This window comes from Lissotriton vulgaris, chromosome 8 (assembly GCF_964263255.1).
Source record: "Lissotriton vulgaris chromosome 8, aLisVul1.2, whole genome shotgun sequence".
NCBI classification, from domain to species: Eukaryota; Metazoa; Chordata; class Amphibia; order Caudata; family Salamandridae; genus Lissotriton; species Lissotriton vulgaris.
Genome location: NC_141696.1, coordinates 1299242010 through 1299262435, shown reverse-complemented (window position 1 = coordinate 1299262435; position 20426 = coordinate 1299242010).

Below are 20426 nucleotides of genomic sequence, written 5' to 3'. Positions count from 1 at the left end.
CCTCCTCTGGCACTTCGACATCTGTCGATACCTTGGAGTTAATATTTACCACTCGCAATACGGTGGATGGCAATCTGGGCAGGGCTTTGGCGGCGGTTCACCACTCGCTGACAGTCTGTTCCGCTGTGCCACATTCACTGATTGAAAGAGTATCTGTCATGAAGATGCAGGTGTGTAGGTGCTACCCCGGACGGTACATCATTTTTCGGCCCTATCGGTCTTTTTGCCCTTTCATTCCTTTAAAACTGAACTCCATTCTTTCTAACCTGATATAGGTTTCCAGAAGGAAACGGGTGGCCGTACATAAATTATTTGTCCTTTTACAGAAAGGGGGACTAGATGCCCCCACATTATGAACTCTACTGCACGGCTGCCCAACTGCAGTGGCTCATGGCAAGACCCAACCTAGAGTGAGCTTATGTCCAGAGAGACCTAAGGATAGAGGGCATTCTAGGCTAGCGTATGCATCGGTGATGTGGGGCTCCACTTGAGGGATTTCTAGCTAGGGTGGCTAAATCCTGCTTGAATAAATATTTGGCTAGCCCCTGTGGCCCAGTGCTTTATGCATCTGTCTTGTCACTGTGGGTGCTTCTAGCATTGCGTGAGATTGCAGCTCAACATGAGCACGGGGATGGAGGTGGACATTGTCACGCTCTGGGACCTGTATGAACATCACCTCTTAATGACCTTTCAGGAGTTGCGGGTGAGACAGGAGGTGCATGAAGCTCGATTTCTGACTCACAATGCTTTAGTGGAGGCCATCGGAATGATATGGGGTTCAGACGGCACTGAACTGTCTGTGTTCTCATTACTTCAGGTGCTACTAAGATTTGGAAATGGCAGACATGCAGTCACACTACTGTGCTGCAGATTGCTTGAACTCTATATCCCATCTCTTCAGGTTCTCCGTGATAATTGGAATTGGTCTCATGACAGATGCACAATGGGCTATGTGCTGGAATAGATACGAGTTGTCTCCAGAAACTCCTGCATCAAATATACTTAATGGAATTATGTACATCAAGGTGCCAATTCCGATTCGGGAAAAAGCACTCCGAATAGCATTCCGGTATGAATCATACCCTGCAACGTCCCCGTACGTACGACATAGTACGATTCTCACCCATTGCAGCTCCCCGTACAAATCGTACAAGGAACCGCACAACTCAAATTCCTGTACAAATCGCCGCCGGAACACCCAGCAAGCGACGTATTTACGGGTCGAAGCAGGTATTCCCGACCCAGCAAGTACGATTCGTTCCGTCGACCCTCCGTACGGCTCTTTTCCTATGGGAGCTAAAAACTGTCGGAAAAGCAGAGTACGCCTCGAAACAGGTACAGAACGGACCCCCCTGGGTACGGTGCATACACCCCATGATCGCAGGGGTACGCACCGTACCCCTGCGATCATGGGGTGTATGCACCGTACCCCATGATCGCAGGGTGTACGGTGCGTACCCAATGATCGCAAGGGATACGGTGCGTACACCCTGAGATCATGGGGTATGGTGCGTACACCCCATGATCTCAGGGGTATGCACCGTACCTCTGAGATCAAGGGGGGTAAGCACCATACGGTGTGTATGTAAATGTGTGACCCTCCATACGAATCACACTTACCTGACGTGTACCGTACGAATCGCCTCTCCATTCCACGGTCCAGATCGTACTCGTCGGGTCATACAGCATGTGTACAACCCGACGTACACAATTCATATGGGTCGCGACGATTCGGACGGAAACTGTCCATACGAAGTGCGGGCTAAGACAGAGAAGAGGCTTCCCTGACTACTGGACAGGTAAACACAACTATGTGCTGGCCCAGCGTGAGGGAGTGGACTAGTCTGGTAGTAATTATCGTGCCCCTACAGTTAAAAGGGGAGGCCATCTTTGCTTGCAGGGTCGCCCTTGGCATGCCTTGAAAGATGATGTACTTGCGATTGTCCCTCCATGGAAGTCCTTGTTACCCCATTTCCCCTGCAATCAACAGTGAGAGGAGGTTTGTCTTGACTCCTAATCCACTGCATACCCCTCCCCCCACACCCCCTAGCCTGATCTGGAGATATCCTGTTTTTCTTTCTCCCTGAACCCCACACACACTCGGACTGACCTAATCTGGTATCATACAGTTGTTCATGTTAACACATTTTAGACCTACCAGTCCACATATGGCCCTTTCCAGGGTCCCTAGGCTACCCCTCCACTGATGTGCTCTCTTGCAGGTGGGGAGGGAAGAGAGGGACATTCATTGGTGCTCTCAGTAAGCGGGCTTGTATACATAATAGTTTACTACATACTGGTGTTCTTCAGTGGGATGCTAAGTGAGTCTCCCAGGGGGTTCAAAGTGCAGCAATACCTAACACTGTGATGCAATTCCCTTATTTGTTGTTACATCTTTATGCACATTATTGTACTTTTAATGATGTTTGTGTATATGCAAAAATTTCACTAAAGAGCTACTTAAAAAAAATGTAAACAAATAAACACTAATATTTTTTTTAAATAAAAACTCTTACTCAGATCCCCATGATTATTCTGTAATCAGTTCACTGATGGAATAATATTAATTTTCACAAAATAAATTACATTTAATATACATTTTAACAAAATAAAACAAATAAACTTAATAAAAAATAAAAACATAAACATAATAATTTTACATATATATTTACTTTAAAATAATTAATAAGCTATTATCTTTAATTTATTTTAAAACTGTAAAATTATATAAAAATTAAATACATGTATAAATAATTTAAAATATAAAAAAACATTTTACAATAAATTGAAACATTAAACTATTATAAAATATTTAAACACACATTTCCCAATACAATCAGTGCAACAGTAGGGAAAGTGTTGGATAGCAAGAAAATTAAATTTACTATTCCAACTCCAGTGAGTGCAACAGTAGGGAAAGTGTTGGATAGCAGAGCGGTAAAAATTACTATTCCCACTCCAGTGAGAGCAACATTAGGGAAAGTGTTAGATAGCAGAGGGGAAAAAAATTACTATTCCCACTCCAAAGAATGCATCAGTAGAAAAAGTATTGGATAGTAGAGGAGTAGAAATTACTATTTCCACTCCAAAGGGTGCAATAGTAGGGAATGTGTTGGATGGCGGAGGGGTAAACATTGCTATTCCCATTCCAGTGAGAGCAACAGTAGGGAAAGTGTTGGATAGCAAAGGGGAAAAAATTACTATTCCCACTCTAGTGAATGCAACAGTAGGGAAAATGTTGGATAGAGGAGGGAAAAAAATTACTGTTACCACTCCAAACAATGCAACAGTAGGAAAAGTATTGGATAGCGGAGGAGAAAAAATTACTATTTCCACTCCAGTGAGTGCAACAGTAGGGAAAATGTTGGATAGTTGAGGAGTAAAAACTACTATTCCCACTCCAAACAGCGTGACAGTAGGGAAAGTGTTGGATAGCAGAGGGGTAAAAATTACTATTCCCCCTCCAGTGAGAGCAACAGCAGGGAAAGTGTTAGATAGCGGAGGTGAAACAATTACTATTCCCAGTCCAAAGAGAGCAACTGTAGGGAAAGTGTTGCATAGCATAGGGGTAAAAATTACTATTCCCACTCCATTGAATTCAACAGTAGAATAACTGTTGGATAGCGGAGGAGTATGTTGTTTAATTCCCCCACCCCAGTGAATGCAACAGTAGAGAAAGAGTTGGATAGCGGAAAGGTAAAAATTACTATTCCCACTCCAGTGAGTGCAACAGAAGGGAAAGGGTTGGATAGCAAAGAGACAAAAATTACTATTCACAATCAAACAGTTAAAACAAAAATAAAAAACATTAACAATTATGGAAAATCATAAAAATAAACAAACAATATTTAGAAATGAAAAATCAAGTATATTAAATATATATAAATTACACAAATTATAATATTAATAACAAATAAAAAAACTACAAATAATATATAATATAAAATAATAAAAAATGTATAAAACATCATTCTTTCAACAAATACATTTAATTAATTAATACATGCATGTGTTTATTGTATATCCTACCCTATAACACCACACCAATAACAAAACACTTCAACATTTCTAATGAATTTGTTTCCAAAATTAACATAATTATAATCAATTTAAAATATTATTAATAAAAAAACTAATACACTTTATTAGACTACACACACTTTAACCAAATGATATCCACAACACACACCTAAATTAAACTCTAAAATAATAAAACACAATTAAACTTATTTATGAATTAAAAACTATTACTATTAACAAGTAATAATGGAGTAATTAAAATGTATTTATTACCCTTACTTTAGCCCTTTAAAAGTAAAAATAACAGACAAATATTAAGCAATTACCCAAAATAAATATCAAATAATTGTTATCAATTAACAACTATATATTGATTAAATACAAATAACTTCTCACCCTTTACTCCTATCAACACAAAAACAAACACCTAAAATTAGTTACACAATTCTCATAATTAATGACCAATTAATTAATTAAAATTAATCAACATCCAAGTATTAATTCATCAATTGAAAATACATTAATTCCCACCCTTAACACCTATAAACACTACAACACACACCTAAAATTAATTACACAATTACAATAATTAATTACCAAAAATTAATTAGATTTAATTAACAGTCAGTTCTTAATTCACCAATTAAAAATAAATTACTTCCCACCCTTAACAACTATAAACACCACAACACCCACCAAAAGGAATTACACAATTACCATAATTAATTACCAATTAATTACATTCAAATTAATTAACAACTAATTAATAATTAATTAATAATACATTAACATGCACATTTAGCACTATAACATCTCAATTGAACAAATATTAATAAATTAAAAATAATCAATACATTTAATATAATTGAGTTACTTCCCACCCTATTCCCCTAGAAACCAACAACCTGCTACAGAACCAAAAACACAACATTCCAATAATTAGTTTTTAATAACTACTACAAATACTAAATATTTAACACATATATTAAAAATACAAACAATTCTTATACAAAAATCATACAACACATACATATAAAATATATACTAAAATACATAACAATAATATACAAACAATATTTTTAATAACTATGGGCTCTGTTACGATGGTGGGCGGACAAAGTCTGTGTGCCACAGCAACGGATAAAGGCACAGACTGCCATAGGTGCGGCGGTCCCGCCGTATGCATTATGATGCCCCCGCCACACTGGCTGGCACATCCCACATTCCTAACATTGCGGTGAGCAGCACCCGCCGCAATTTCAGAAATGCATGTCGTGTCTGCCACCTTCTGCATGCAAATGCATGGGGGTACCATAGGTACCCCCTATGTGCACCCCCCAACACCCTAAGGGCTCGCAACTGGCCCCAAAAGCAAAGACTGCATGTCTTTCCATGGCGGTAAAGCTGCCATGGAAAGCCTGATCTCCGTCAACATCTGAATATGGATGATGGTGTCTTGCAGACACCGCCACCATATTAATCATGTTTTCCACCCAGTCGATGAGTAGACCAGCGGAAAGGTGGCAGACGGTCTTTCGGTCCACCGCTGACCCATCAGCCTTCCTAATATTGCGGGGGGTCTTTCGAGTGTAGATGGCGGGCACCCGGCGGGGGCGAACCACTCGCCTTCCTAATGGGCCCCTATATTATTGTAAATCATATTAAACACTTCAATAGTTTTAACATCACTATTACTTACAACAATTATGATAGTAGTAGTTTGTATTGTATTTAATAGGCTGCCACCCACATCACCAAACCATTCACCAATCCTTGCAACCTTTTCCAGTGGTACTGAGCCATGAACCAATCATGAGTTATGTAATTAAAATATTCATTTTTAGCATACTGTTATCTGGCACAAACATGCAACTTTGCTCGACCTTTATTAGATGGCACATACCAGATTCTTTTGCAAGAAAAATATCCATATGGTTTCCTATTTCTTCTTTAATTTTAGTTAATGCATCTGCAGTATCAGTAGCTGAATGATCCACAAGTGTAGACAACTTTCTAATTTTCACATCATTCAAAGCCACACAAATGGAAGGATTCAATACTTCACCAAATATAAACATAAATAGTTGTCAAAATCCACATTTTACTCTTCTAAAACTCATTTTACTTATCTCACTCATCTCACATATGATACACTCTCAAAAAGACTAATGCTAAACAACAGGAGCCTATGCAGTTACATGAAATGTTAAAATAAGCTGATTTAAACAATGAACGTGACAAATGCCATTACATGTAGGATCATTACTCAACTTATTATTTCTACCAACTATATCATTATAACTGTAGTCACTTGTCCCAATCCTTTCAAAATGTTTTGTTTCATCATGTTTCTCACACATCATACAAATAACTCTTTTCTTCCCTAATTATTTTGAAGTCAGGAATGTATCTTTGAATGTTGAAATCTCTCCTCAATGTCTTCCTGTAATTTAATGTATCCCACTTCTGCGATATTTCTACTAACATTCACTCTCTATTTGTCAAATTCTCTAATAAAACTGGGCTTCCCATCAGTCAACTTGGCCCTCATGGGTCTATTATTTTTTAATAGCAAATGCCAAATCCTTAATTTCATGCTGCTCTTCAAAATACAATATGCAACCTGTTTCATATTACACCACTAGATTCTATCCCAAAATTATTACCAAATAAATACTATGACACTGTTTAAAGGAAGCTGATAGTAGGTCACCCTCTGTGCAACAGAAGCAGACAGATAGGTACAATTGTAATATTCATAATTCTCTAACGCTTGATAAACACATTAAAATAAGTAGTTTTCCTAAACTTCTCAACAGTAACATCTCTATGACCTAATCTACTATATTTTGCAACAGTACTATTAAAAAATATTTTCTTATCTTCACAAGCATATCCAACAGGAGCATGCAGGCTCCCTAATACACTAATTAAAACTAATAAGATGAGAATCATAAAAACAATTTTTAGAGTCAAGTAGAATGTTTTTCAAGTACTCATCTTTCTATTGAGAAAAAGTCTCAAAAGCATAACTAAACCTCCAAACAAAGTACATAAATATCTAAAAAATCAGGTAAGAAATTCTGGAAGTCTCACAATAAATTGATATAAGCAGATACAAGCATTCCATTCAGCAGTTCACTTCATGAAGTTCAAGGCAGACAACTATTTTCGGCAGGATATCTAAGGTACAACATTTATATTCTCCAAAATGAGCATTTACAATTCAACAATACGGGCATAAACAAAAAAGATCTGAACTTAGGGGCTCATTAGGATGGCAGTGTTTTGGCACAACCGCAGTGCTGGCGGTGGTGGAAAAAGTCCTTTTCCGCATTCCATCTGCAGTCCTCGCGCCTGCCATATTACAATGGGAAAATATAGCCCATTTCCCGTCCGCTGTGGAGTTTTGGGATCCACCTGGAATATTCTTCTGCAATGGTGGCAAAGGGAGCAAATAGAGATACACTGCCGTGAGGAATGACGTCCCGAACACCAGATAAATCACGATGTTCCAAACAGCCCATCACAACGCAGCCAAGAAACCAGCCACCTGGAGACCGTGGAGGCACTACTGCGGACTAGAATCCCAGTCACCTCCATGTATTCTTGACTGCTACGGATCCAGCTCTTCAACTCTTCCGCTGCTATACCTGATCCACTACCAGTACATAAGACGCCACAGCGATCAACACCGCATGTACGTAAATATCACATCTCCGCACACAACAGCAACACACAACTCCTGTGCTGAAATATCGTTCCTCTCCACATCAGACACTCTGGTGGAGACAGGAACATATTACCCAGTGTACTCACATATGTCCTTCCTGCCAGAAATCCACACCTCCGTATCGGGGTCACCCATTAACAGCGTAATCACTGCAATGCCCCGGTCACGTCGCCTCAGCGGTGAAGACGCAGGAAAACCTGCCCACAATGTACTAGGAAGGGGCGGCATGGGCAGTCTGGGGAGCTTCCTAGGGCCCCACCATCATCCTACCCATATGGTGGGCTGCATCAATTGACCACAGCCCACAGCCGGTTTCCCAAATCCATTACTTCACATGCTGTGTGCCCCTCTTGTATCCCCCCTTAATGTACCATTTAGCAGCCAGTTAAAGCTCAACCTCGCACTTCAGACATCAAAGAGCAATGTAGATTAACTGGGAAAGTTGTGGTGAAGATGAACACCCTGCACAGAAGTTCAGGGCTGGACAATCCTCCTACCTACACCTGCCTACCACTCATGTGAATTAAGCTGAGTAAAACAAGAACTGAAGACTCACACTGCATATTAACAACCACTGAACTGTTCACACTGCATGTCTAGTCCCTCAGAAAGATCCCACACTGACACTCTGCCACATACACATACCATAGGTCAGCAGCAATGTATGACAATAAATGGACTAGCTCAAAGTGGAGTGCACAGTGCTGGAAAACCATGGAGCAAGCCACGTAGCATGTGTACATGACATGCAAGAGGAGGAACAGATCACACAACAATTAGGCCATCAAATCAGACATGGGTGGCACAATGAATGCAATTAAACCTAAGTGACATCTGTGTAAAATCTCTGGTATACAGCAATGCAAGCTATTCATAGTCATAGGCATTAGAATGATATGAAGTATCAGAAGCCACACAGTGACCAGTCCCACATCTGTGTCAACTACCTTGACATGTGTATGCCCCCAGCGCAACACACATGGCTCATTGTCACACTCCCTGACTGTCAAACCCAAGTAGGACCTTCACACAAACACATCATCTACCCATCTAACACCTGCAACACTCAACACCTGTGAGAAACACACATGAAGGTGCAAATAAGGTCCTGTGATTTCCCAGACAACCAATGACACACCCTGGTGTGTATCTACAAATGTCAGACTCACACAAATCTCGCAAACAACATCCAAAGAAGTCCAACAAGCTCAGCCATGTGCAGGCAAACATTGGATATGAAATCTGACCCCAGACAGAACAGGAATACATAACATTTTCACTCTGGACAAATGCACAGACACCATACTCTAACCAAAACAATAATTGCATCATCAAATGCCAATCATGAACACTAACTGGGATCAATGGGACAAATCATCTAACAAAGACATAGACACCACACCAGTTATCACGTGAGCATGGTGTCAATGTGTACCACAAGCATGCACATGCACAATTCTGACAAGTGACAGGTCAAATATAGGAGGACATAGGAGGACATAGGACAGTTATTCACTCAAAAGAAGCTCATGAACAAGAATACACAATGCAACATGTGACATTTACACAAGAAATGCACACAACAAAACCAAAACACATTAGAATATATCATAAAGCACACACTACTCTCACACAATGACATGCAATTAGAACATCGCAAACACATGCACCTGTCAGTAGAAAGACCCAACACAGGCCAAACACTGCATTCATCAACAACAAAACCACAACATATGCACACACCAATACATCACTTAGTCAACCCAGCTGGACCTCAGGGGGATGCCCACCAGGCAAGTACAAGGCAACATACACTGACAGCAGCACATTCACAGTAAGCAGTGTGTGAACACCCACAAAGTAAGGGTGTGCGTAGTACGCATGGTTGCGCTACGCGAAGCTACACAAAGACGTCCTCGCACTACGCGAGCTTCGCGAGCATGCGTAGTAGCTTGCTGGACCTGTTTTTGAGCCATTTTTCATGCTCAGGAGCGCATTGTGCGTGTTCGGGGCGCTGTCTGCGTGCTCGGGGGATTGCAGCGTGCGACCTTCCCCATGCGGTAGGCTATGGGCGCGGCCATCTTGTTTTTTCAATTGTCCCGCGCGCTCGCGTTTCCTATTTACTCTTCCGGGTCGCGCATAATGTGTTCGCGTTGTGCAAGTCATGTTCGGGAACACAACTACTTGTTCACACTCACAAAGTGCGTGTTCGCGTGAAATCGCGCCCAAACTTACCCACGTGGTCTCGATGGGCGCGGCCATCTTATTTTTCACACTCTATGCTATGGTTCTGGGTCTAGTTTTCTGTCCACCTTTTATCTTTGCAATATTTACTTTTTTTCACAGTTTTTCTGACTTTTTTTACTTATCATCTATCTCTCTCTGTCCCTAAGTTTATATTTTGCATTTTATTTCTACTTTTCCACCTTTTTTTTTACTTTTCTACTGTTTTATTTTACTTCTGTGTTTAAGCTCCTACTTCTTCCCCCTAACCTTTTTTCCTTTTGTTCTAACTTTTCTTTTCCACCTCCACCTCCACCCCAGAACCATGGCAAAGGGCAGCAGCAGAACCGGCTCGAAGGGCAAGGCGCCTGCGGCCAAGAGCCGGCTGCCTTGCGGGCAGAATGCGACCTTCAGGGGTGAAGCCCCGGAAACTTTATGGGGAGGCGGAGGTGACTGCCCTGGTTTTTTTCATCCTGTGCCACCTCCCCTTGACCTTGGCAGCAGGCGGCATGCCAGGCTCCGGTTACCTTCCAGAGGAGCGTCACCACCGGTGGGCAAAGGTGCGCCGGGCAGACTTCCGCCGCTCATGTATCTGGCGTACCCACCAGCAACAGGCCCACCGTTGGGCAGATGTTCTGGACAGGGAGCAGGACCTGTTGGACCTGCTAGGTATCGAGGTCGTGGGGCTTGGTGAGTAGCTAGTAATGTTAATATATATATAGTAGTATAAGTATTGTGTATAATTCTTGGACGAATAAGTAACACGATTACCGGTACGCCTAGTTACATTGCAGATCAATTCCGTCTCAAAATCTTCTGTTATTGTATGACACAGGTGCAGCTTGCCACTTCTCTTACTGGTTTGTAACATTGCGCTAGCTTGGGCTGGTGATTATTGATGTTAGAGTTTACTTTAGAGAACTGAAGTTAGTTAATGCTATTGCTAGAGTCTAGTCCTTACATTGTCCTTTAGTGAAATAGTGGTGGATGGATAGTATTAGTTCATATTTTTTTAACGGTCTGCATGACGCCTCCTCTGTCACTGAATGCTTAGTAAGTTCTTATTAATCCCACCCCTCCATAGAACTGGTTTGAAGTTTGTTTACTGAGTGGTAGGCTTAGCAGCAATAGCATTGTCATGTCAGTCAGTAGCAGTTCATATGACGCAAGCAACCAACAATTATGTGTATGCACAAATTTATGCATGTGTCCTCCATCTCATCTATGCATGTTTGCGGGCAAACATAAATGGAAATGCCGACTTACTGAACAATTGGCCCGTCTGGATTTTGGAATAGGTGGTGTAGGTCAGGTGGTACTGGCTTTGTTAGTATATTTTGCAATCGGAATGTTTATGGAACATTTGATTAGTGTTCTATAAGTAGACGGTCTGTGAATCCTGCAAGCCAGTAATCATATAGACTTTGAAGTCAATTTTATTGCAATTGTTGTTTCCTAAAATGTTTGATAGGATTTTTTAATAATGTATTTGTTTCACAGCACTCAATGTTTCTCTTTCTTTATTATTTCTTACATGATCAGCACCACCCAGGGGCAAGAAGACAGGTCCGAGTCGGCAGGACAACCACCAGAGGAGCGCTCCTCTACCGAGGATCCTGCTGCTGGCCCCAGTAAGTCCTACAGTGCTTATATTATTAACAATTATATTTCCCTAACTTTTTAACACAGCTTATTTTTTCCAACCTATTAAGCCTCCTTCCTAATTCAATGTTAGCAAAACCTTCTTTGATCTTCAATTTGTTTTCCAAATTTTGGATATCCAATGCCATCCCTGACTTTCAGTTCCTTCAAACTGCCTCTGCCCTATGACTCTGTGCTACTACTATTAGACTATCTGTAGCTAAGCTTGCCCTGTTAGCCACTCTTTAGATTAAGGTATTTTTTTGAATAAAGCTGTGATAGAATAGCTGTAGCCACTGGGTCCACTCCTGTCTTTTGCGTTGTCCTCTGTAATCTCTAGTCTTTGTCAATTCCCACCAACAAAATGCGCAACCAGATGTTTGCCTACTAATTTTTGTTAGGTTAGTATACTACTACTAATGTTGTGGTTATTCTCTGCACAGCCATGTACAGAACTATGCACAAGAAAATAGTATGTTGGTGATAGGGAGGTTGGACCTTAGTTACACCCCAGTCAAAGAACTCAGAAGAACCCACAATTCACTGACCATCTACCTACCTAAGTGTCTCAGTCATAGTCATTTGTCCCACTCCCTACCCCCCACACAAAGATATTTAGATATACCCAATGATTTTAATACACAAACCAGAACATAACACCCTTTCGCTCACTCACTCGTTTAAGTCCGCAACACCCCAGCTACACAAATTATACCACAGAGTCTATGTGCAAGTTCAAAAACTTGATTTTTTTTAATAACAAGCTTTGTATTGTTGTAACTTGTAAGTTGTTCCATGAAAAACATCCAGCTCCACCATGCAAAATAAAGAAGATTAAATAATAAACATTTTGTTCAACTAGTGCACGGTAGAGAACTGTGGGAATTATGGGAGACCCCTCACCATTGAACGTGTACTGGTTAGACATGCATCTTTCGAAAGCTCTGCAAATCTCTGGTTCGTAGAAGGCAATCTTCTCATCTGCCTATGAGAAAAATGTTGCACGTTAGACAGTGTATACAACTATGCAAGTTTTTAGCAGTCATGCCAAAAGTGTAACATTATTGATAAGCAAAAGGGACTAATACATGTTTGTCAATCTCTTTAGTTGTATGCAACACTCATGTGGCCTCAAAGGTGTCTTTCTTACTGTGCAACAAGCTGCAAGGTAACATTGTCAAAACAGTAGACCAGATCTAAAATGGTTACATGGCTCAGGCTAACTTTCCAAAGACTAGAGTAGGAGTAGAGATGAGATGACCCTAGGGACCATCTAATAAATTAAAACTAAACTCTGTCTAATGACTGCTGTACAGTAGTATGCAATTTGGACTAGTTACAACGATTTATGTTGTACGTAACTGTTTTTCCAATCTTCCTTCCTGGTGAAAAAAGTACAACTAGTAAAATAGGTGGAAGTGTGCAGGCATCTAAAAAGGTGTACTTGCTTTTATAGGTGCAGAATCACTACCAACCACCAGTGCCGACGGGGCCAGCGGCGATGCTAATGCCATCCAGGAGGGGACAGTGGCTGCGGCACCTGCAGGAGCACCAGTGGGGGAGGAAACATCAGCGGTGGGCGGTGATAAGTTATATACATTACTTATTTGCATTACTAGGTGGAACGGGAACATTTCCCTCACTGTGCTATGAGACTTATTAAGAAAGGTTGAATTTGAAGTTGCACTGGACAATATACAATGGTTGAAGAAGGCACCCTTTGCAGCATTACCAGCGTGAGTTGAGTAAACAAGGCCTCTTCTATCAGACTCCAACTCAGCTGTGAAAGTTATGGAGAAGACTAAAAGTCAGGTCAGATGACCTTGAGGGATGTGTTGACCAAAAAGGGAAAGAAGTGAACAAGGGTGAAAGGAGGAAGGACGAAAGAGATGTAATAAGACTACCATAGAAGGATACTTTGGAAAGTTCATGCACCTGGCTGATATGAATCCGATGCATGGGTTGTTGAAGGATGGGTAGAACTGGAAGGTGAAAGAAGATGCATGCCTGGTTGGGCAAAACAATATGGGTGAATGGATATAGTGGATAGCAAGAATCATGAGCGGAGTTTGTGTCAATCAAACCCAAGGCAAGGAAGCAGTGGACGCATGGGTGGTTGTTGGTGAAAGTGAAACCAGGTAAGGCGATAATAAAGAATGATAGACCTTTACTGTAATGGATGGAAGCCCCCCTGGATGTATTGTATTCATCATTGGTGGAGACTGTCACTGGAAGCATAGTCTTACTCTGAAAATATAAAAGGAGATACAAAAAAGACTGGTGTTCTTCTCTGTACTGAAGTCCACCCATAGAACTAGGGCAAGTATAATGCCGTAAAAAAAACTTCAACAAACGTTACAGGCAGGGGAAGCAGGAGGATAGATTAGATAGATACTAAAAGTTGCCACCAATTGTATGTACTGCGCTTGCTAATGCTACTATGCCACTATGTGTTGAAGAGTTTGTTACAATTCTGTTTCTTTTTTTATAGATACTCATACTCCTTCCCAAAAACCATCACAGAAGGAGTTGGCAGCCAGGGCCCGGCAAAGGAAACTGCAGGCCCCTGTGGATGAGTACCGCTGGCTGGTGGCTGAGGCCAAGGAGGAGGAGGAGGAAGAGGCGGCGGCAGCAGGTGCTGCCTTTTCAATGCCCCAGGCCCCAGCCAGGCCCCACCTGCAGGAGTACGGCGCCGTGGTCAGACAGCCGCTCACCGCCGGCATTTGACAACATCTGCCCCCCCCCCCCCCACATCATGGATGCAAATGTAGGTGCCGTGCATTTCGGCAATAACTTCTACTCCGGGTGGCTAAGCTGGAGGACCAATTAGAAGAGTGCATCAAAATAATAGTGGACAAACACCTCAAAGCCTGTCGATTGTAATGGACCCTGTTCATTTGCCCCTTTTTTAATACTTTTGTTGGTGGGTGGGAATTGGGTGTTGGGGTTATCTTATTTTTGTGGGACATTCTTTGGACTTGGACATTGGTTGGGGTTAAGGTGGGGATAGGGGTGGGATAAGACTAGGAGGATTTCTTTTATATACATGAATAAATGTTATTTATTTTCAACGTACACATATGACGTTGTTTTGTGGTGGGGTTACTGTTGTACGTCACAAGGTTTTCTCTAGATGCAGGGCAGCGGCCAGTGTTTGATTTAAATAATTTATTAATTGACCACATGTGTAACATGCAAACAGAAAGATGCCGTACCCCTCACTGAGTTATATTTGTCCTATTAGTACTACCAGTCTCTCCTCCATTATACCTCCCAGAAAACTTATCTTTTTACCTGTGATTGATGATGATTAAGTTCGGCACCTCAAGGGCTGCATGGTTTCCCAAGAGAATATGCCGTGGTTGTGTGATGGTAGTAGTAGACTAGACACTGTCACTAGCATTGGCAAACAAAAACAAAGAGACAGTCATTTGCCTGAGAGAGAATGTTGGAGAAGTAGAAAAGTACAGTACATAAGACTGAAAAACAAAAGAAAAACAATATTGCAACTTCTAAACTCAAAGAAAATCAATGGTGTAGGGGACTGCCAAGTACAAGAAGATAACTGTAGTTGTGTTGAAGGAGTCACTAAAACACAATACTAATTCGTAAATTTAAATGCTGTAAAATTAATTGCAAACAATGCCACCAATTATTTAGATTTATTTGTTCGGTCCCTTTGGGAAATTAATTGCCTTGTACACTAGTAGATACAGTGAGCTTGGGTGGGGAAGCAGAAGAAGATCCTTGCCCTGCCTCGTTGACATTTGATTTCATTAGTGTTGCTTTCACCACATCTGCCCCAGCAAGCGTGTGATCAATTGTTGGTGTAGATTTAATGTAGTAACATCACACCTCAATATAAAACCACACAGCCCGGGGGAAGAGGATTAGGGTTTGATGAATGGATGGGAACGGGGGTTTGGGGAAAGGTTTGACAAAGAAAAACAGTACTCATGGAGACAACAAAAGCACAACAATGAAGACGATGATTGATGATCCACTACTACCCAATAAATCTAAAGTTAAGTAAGAAAAAGGAAATGCATGCATGAGGAAAATAAGTTATAACTTGATGGTTAATAATATATAATGGGTGGTACTTAACTACTACTACACAATTCAAAGGAAGTATTTCTTATATAAGATATGAATATGACTTTTGCCTAGGCTGTATGCCCTCTGAGAAACCGTAATACCTGTTTTAGCGGGCTGAAAGCTAGCAAAGAAAATTAAGAAATAGTTTAAGTGAACAATCAATTACCAAGTACAAGCGTAAAATAAATGAAGAGGAAAAAGGAATCAAAAAAATTACGAAAATGATACTAAAGTTAATGTATTATCCAGGTCCAAATGTGTAGTTGTATCTCGTCATTCATCTTTGTCCTCCCTTCCATGGACACTGTGACTGAATATCATTCTTGGGCGCCTCTGGCTGGATGATGAGGAGGATTGGTAGGGTAAATGTGAGTTATTGCTCCAAGTATAATAGCACTGGGTAAAAGGCCGGCCTGTAAGTGTTGATGGAAAAAGAAATGGGGTATTACAAAATAAGTTAACTGAAGGAAAACATAAAAATCAATTAGGTGTAGTGTGAAAAAGACAAGACTCGTGAGCGAGAAGACTTTCAGACTGAGGCGGCTTGGATACATTGTGTAACTCCACTCTTCTCGTTGCAAAGCAGTCATCGAAAAGATCAACAAGATAGGAGCCAGCACAGAACAGTTACAGGAGGACAACACCACAACACCGGGCCGTGAGTCGGTGGCCCAAATCCCATTTACCTAAATTTTTCAAAGTTCCAGACAAAAGGCATATACAGCAACCTAACATTTTCCAAATCAAGTGATTAAATCAATGCGCCATTGTCAGTCAATCATACCACTATTCTATTCCACCACTGCACACACATGTAGCCTAGGTCTGCTGTGGTTCTTGTTGATTGGTTGTGTTAACCTTTTTCTTTTCACCAACACTACCAATAACAACAACAGCACCAACGGTACAAATTATTTGTGAACAGTAATGCAGTAATTCCTTTTTCAGAAGGGGATGTTGCCACGTACAAAACTGCAATAGCCGAGGAAGCCACTGATTTAGAAAACGAACGGCTCTCAATTAGAGGCCTGCCAGTGCCAGCTCAGGACAGTGCAAGTACTACTGAGCATCCTACAAAGTCAAGTTTTTCTTCTTCACAGCATGAGAGCAGTGTGTTTGCTTCCCAGCAGTCACCAACACTACACTTTTTCTTTTTTTGAAGGGGTGGTTGTTGAACAACTACTATTGCAGGCGGTGGTTGTGGTTGTTGTTTTCGTTGAACATCTACTATTGCGGGCGGTGGTTGTGGTTGTTCTTTTCGTTGAGCATCTACTATTGCGGGCGGTGGTTGTTGAACAACTACTATTGCGGGCGGTGGCTCTGGTTGAACATCTACTATTGTGGGCGGTGGTTGTGGATGCTGTTTAGGAACATCTACTATTTTGGGCGGTGGTTGTTGTTCACCACTTTTCTGCTGTGTTCCCTCTTGCATGGATTGTGTACTACTTTGAGATAGCGCTAAGTTTAGGTCAGGCTCAGTATCACTGCTTTCCACCATTAGGCTGGCTACCTCTTCCCCTCTCATCTGCTTGGGCCTGGGTTGGTGGCTTGGGCCCACTGATGCGGAGGTGCTGGCCCCAGCTTGCACCCCGGTCACCGCTGCTGCAGGCATACTTTTTTTCCCAAAAAAAGGTTTTCGGGTCAACACCAGACTTAAGTGTCACTTCATTCTTCTGTTCTTCCTTCTTCTTCTCAGCAACTTTCTTGGTCTTGGAGGACCTGGTACCTGCTTTCTTTGGGCCCATCTTCAGATGTCAGCAGCAGCACTCAGTTCCACAAGTTGCTGAGAATGATGTCTGGTAAGGTGAGTCAAACCACATGTGACGTAGCACGGAAGGACGTCCGTCTGGCAGTAGAACAGGCGATGAATGTTGACAGACACCTCCTCTTCAGTCTTTTGTGCACCTACAAGCAAAGAAGGCAGAATAACATCAGTCGAATGTGGAATTTTTTTGCTTTAATTTTAATTATTACTAGAAGTAATAGTACACTCAGTAAGAGTAAGAATAGCAAAGAACTAAAATGCAAATGTAGTGGAAGTGGAACTTGTTTATCCTTAATTTGTGCATCATTTCGGATGAATGCAGCATCAGTGACCTGCAGCAGATAGCAATGGGGATGTGAACCGTAAGCCAACAGGAACAATGGCAAGACACAGGCCAATTTGTCAAAAACAAAACAGCACACTACTACTACCACCACCACAGCTCCCAGCCACATGGGCACTCATCACAGGCACATGGGTAAAGGGCAGGCCAGAAAACAATAAACTCAAGCAGGCCTATATCCCTATATGGCCAGAAAAAGGAGGATGTCTGTTACACATCACAGCTTAATGCAAACAAAGAAAATCCCCATGGCTAAAAGGTTTGAAAGTTGCACAACAACAACACATACAACAAAGGCATTTACAGTTTTTTACACACATCCAAAAAGTTAACTACACCCAAACTCCACATTTGGAAATTCGATGCATTGCCATCCATGCCCTAAATGATGTTAAATTCAACAGACAAAATGGAAACCGCTACATCAAGCACCCCCGCTGACTACCTCTGGGACTCTAGGCCCACTGGCAGAAGAAAACACACAAGTTTGTAGGCCTGCGACATAAGCACGATGGAAGGTCACACAAAATGGCCGCCCCAACATGGACTGGCCACCCCCAACAACATGAAAAGAAAGAAAAGACAGACAATACATGCCTATGGCAAAAGGACAATACTTGGCTTCACAAAATGGCCGCCACCACACCCACATGGTCAGGCCAACCTCAAACAACAAATTACATAGAGGACAGAAACAGTAAGTGGTCCATGCTCCAAAAATTACAACCAAATGACAACCTGAGGAGTTTCTTTAGCAAAATGAACAGCATCAACATTTTCGAGAAGGTTTTACGCAACTCGAGACATATTGCTCGCGAGATTGCAAATTCGGCGTGTTTGGCAGCGGGAATTGTACAAAACGCCGTTATCGCGTGCCCGAGCACGCACATTGAGCGCGCGAAGAAGACAAAAACTGTAAGGTCGCGTTGTCGCACTGTGCAAAGTTACCAAAACTACGCAAGCTGAATTCTAGGGTTACCTAGTACGCAGAAAAAGCCATATTATTCAACACACACCCAAAACCTGCAATTCAACACCAAAAACACATTTTGCTAATCAATCCAAAGCCATCCATGAGGTACATGATGTTACACTTACAACTTAAACACCACAATAACAGTTGCACCCATGATGATGACTCTAGTAGTACCCTTGGGCCTACTGGCAGAGTAGACCACAAGCTTGGAGGCCTATGGCAAAAGCACAGTGGCTTAAAACACAAAATGGCCGCCACCACCTGGCCAAGCCACCCACAGAAAGTAAATGAACTCAAGCAGGCCTACACTAACTACATGAACTACTAGGGTTACCTAATTAAACACAAAAAAATGAAATTCCACTACAACAGAGTTTGCAATTGAATCCAGTGCCATCCATGATGTTTTATAGACAGCACAGAAACATTGTTGGACCCGTGGGTACCTCTAGGCCTACTGGATGAAATTTCAAAGACATACAACTTGGCTCCTCATGAAAGTACAGGCCTCCCTCAATAATAATTTTTAAGAAAGATTGAGAAGCACAGAAAACTGCAGTTAAAAAACCCCCAAACCAAACAAACATTTACAGTACACCAATTCTCAATTCTCAAACTTACTTGTAAAAGAAAAGTTCAAATCCAAAAGTCCTCAATAAATCCAATCAAATGCTATGATGCAGAAGACATACAACAAAGAGTGATGCTTCCAGCTCCAAATCCAAATGAAGGTGAACACCACATGGACAAAGCACTGGGAGGAGCCTGATGGACAGGAACAGGAAGTTGGAGACTCAGGGGCACTTCCTTTCTCTTGAAAAAAAGTGTAAAAACAAAAAGAGGACTCCTTGCCCCCCCAAAAAAAGCCAAATCACAACTTTAGGGGTTTTCCTGAGCTAAATGATAATTTTGAGAAGGTTTTAACATGCTCCAGAGATATTCTGTGCCAGATTGCAGTTTCTGCGTGTTCGGAAACGCGATCTTGCCAACATGGCGGTGCAAGGAAGATTGCGCGTCCTAATGACGTGTTCGCACGTCCGAATGACGTTATCACGTTCTCACAGTCGCATGGGATTGTGTGTCCTGATTCCAAACATTGTAGCGAACGCGACCGGGAGAGAAAAGCAAGAAAGCGAACGCAGAACCACAGTAAGTCATTACCGCGTACGCAAGAATGCTATTGAGCGCCCGAGAAAGAAAAACTACTACGCTACGCTGCAGATTGCAAAGTAGTCGACAACTTCGAGCTCACCGCGAAGTTGCAGAAAATTCGCAAACTCCGCGAGCGGAGCGTAGTTCTCCGCCCAGGGTTACTACAAAGCCAGTATCACACATAACTGAGTGCTCTACCATGGACTCCCACAGCACAAATCATCACAGCACACAAATCACATCACACTCGGCAAGGATAGCAGTAACTTAGTAAACACACATATACCTTAGCCATTACCCACAGCTGCACAACTCAGGAAAACCCATATGCATACAACATTACTAGAGGACTATGCTGCCCAAAAATATGCATTGCACATGAGCAACCATGACTGCAATCAAGTAGAAGAATATACAACATAACTAATTGTGAAACTGTCCTGAGTAGCACATTGGTCCTGTACACAGATCATCC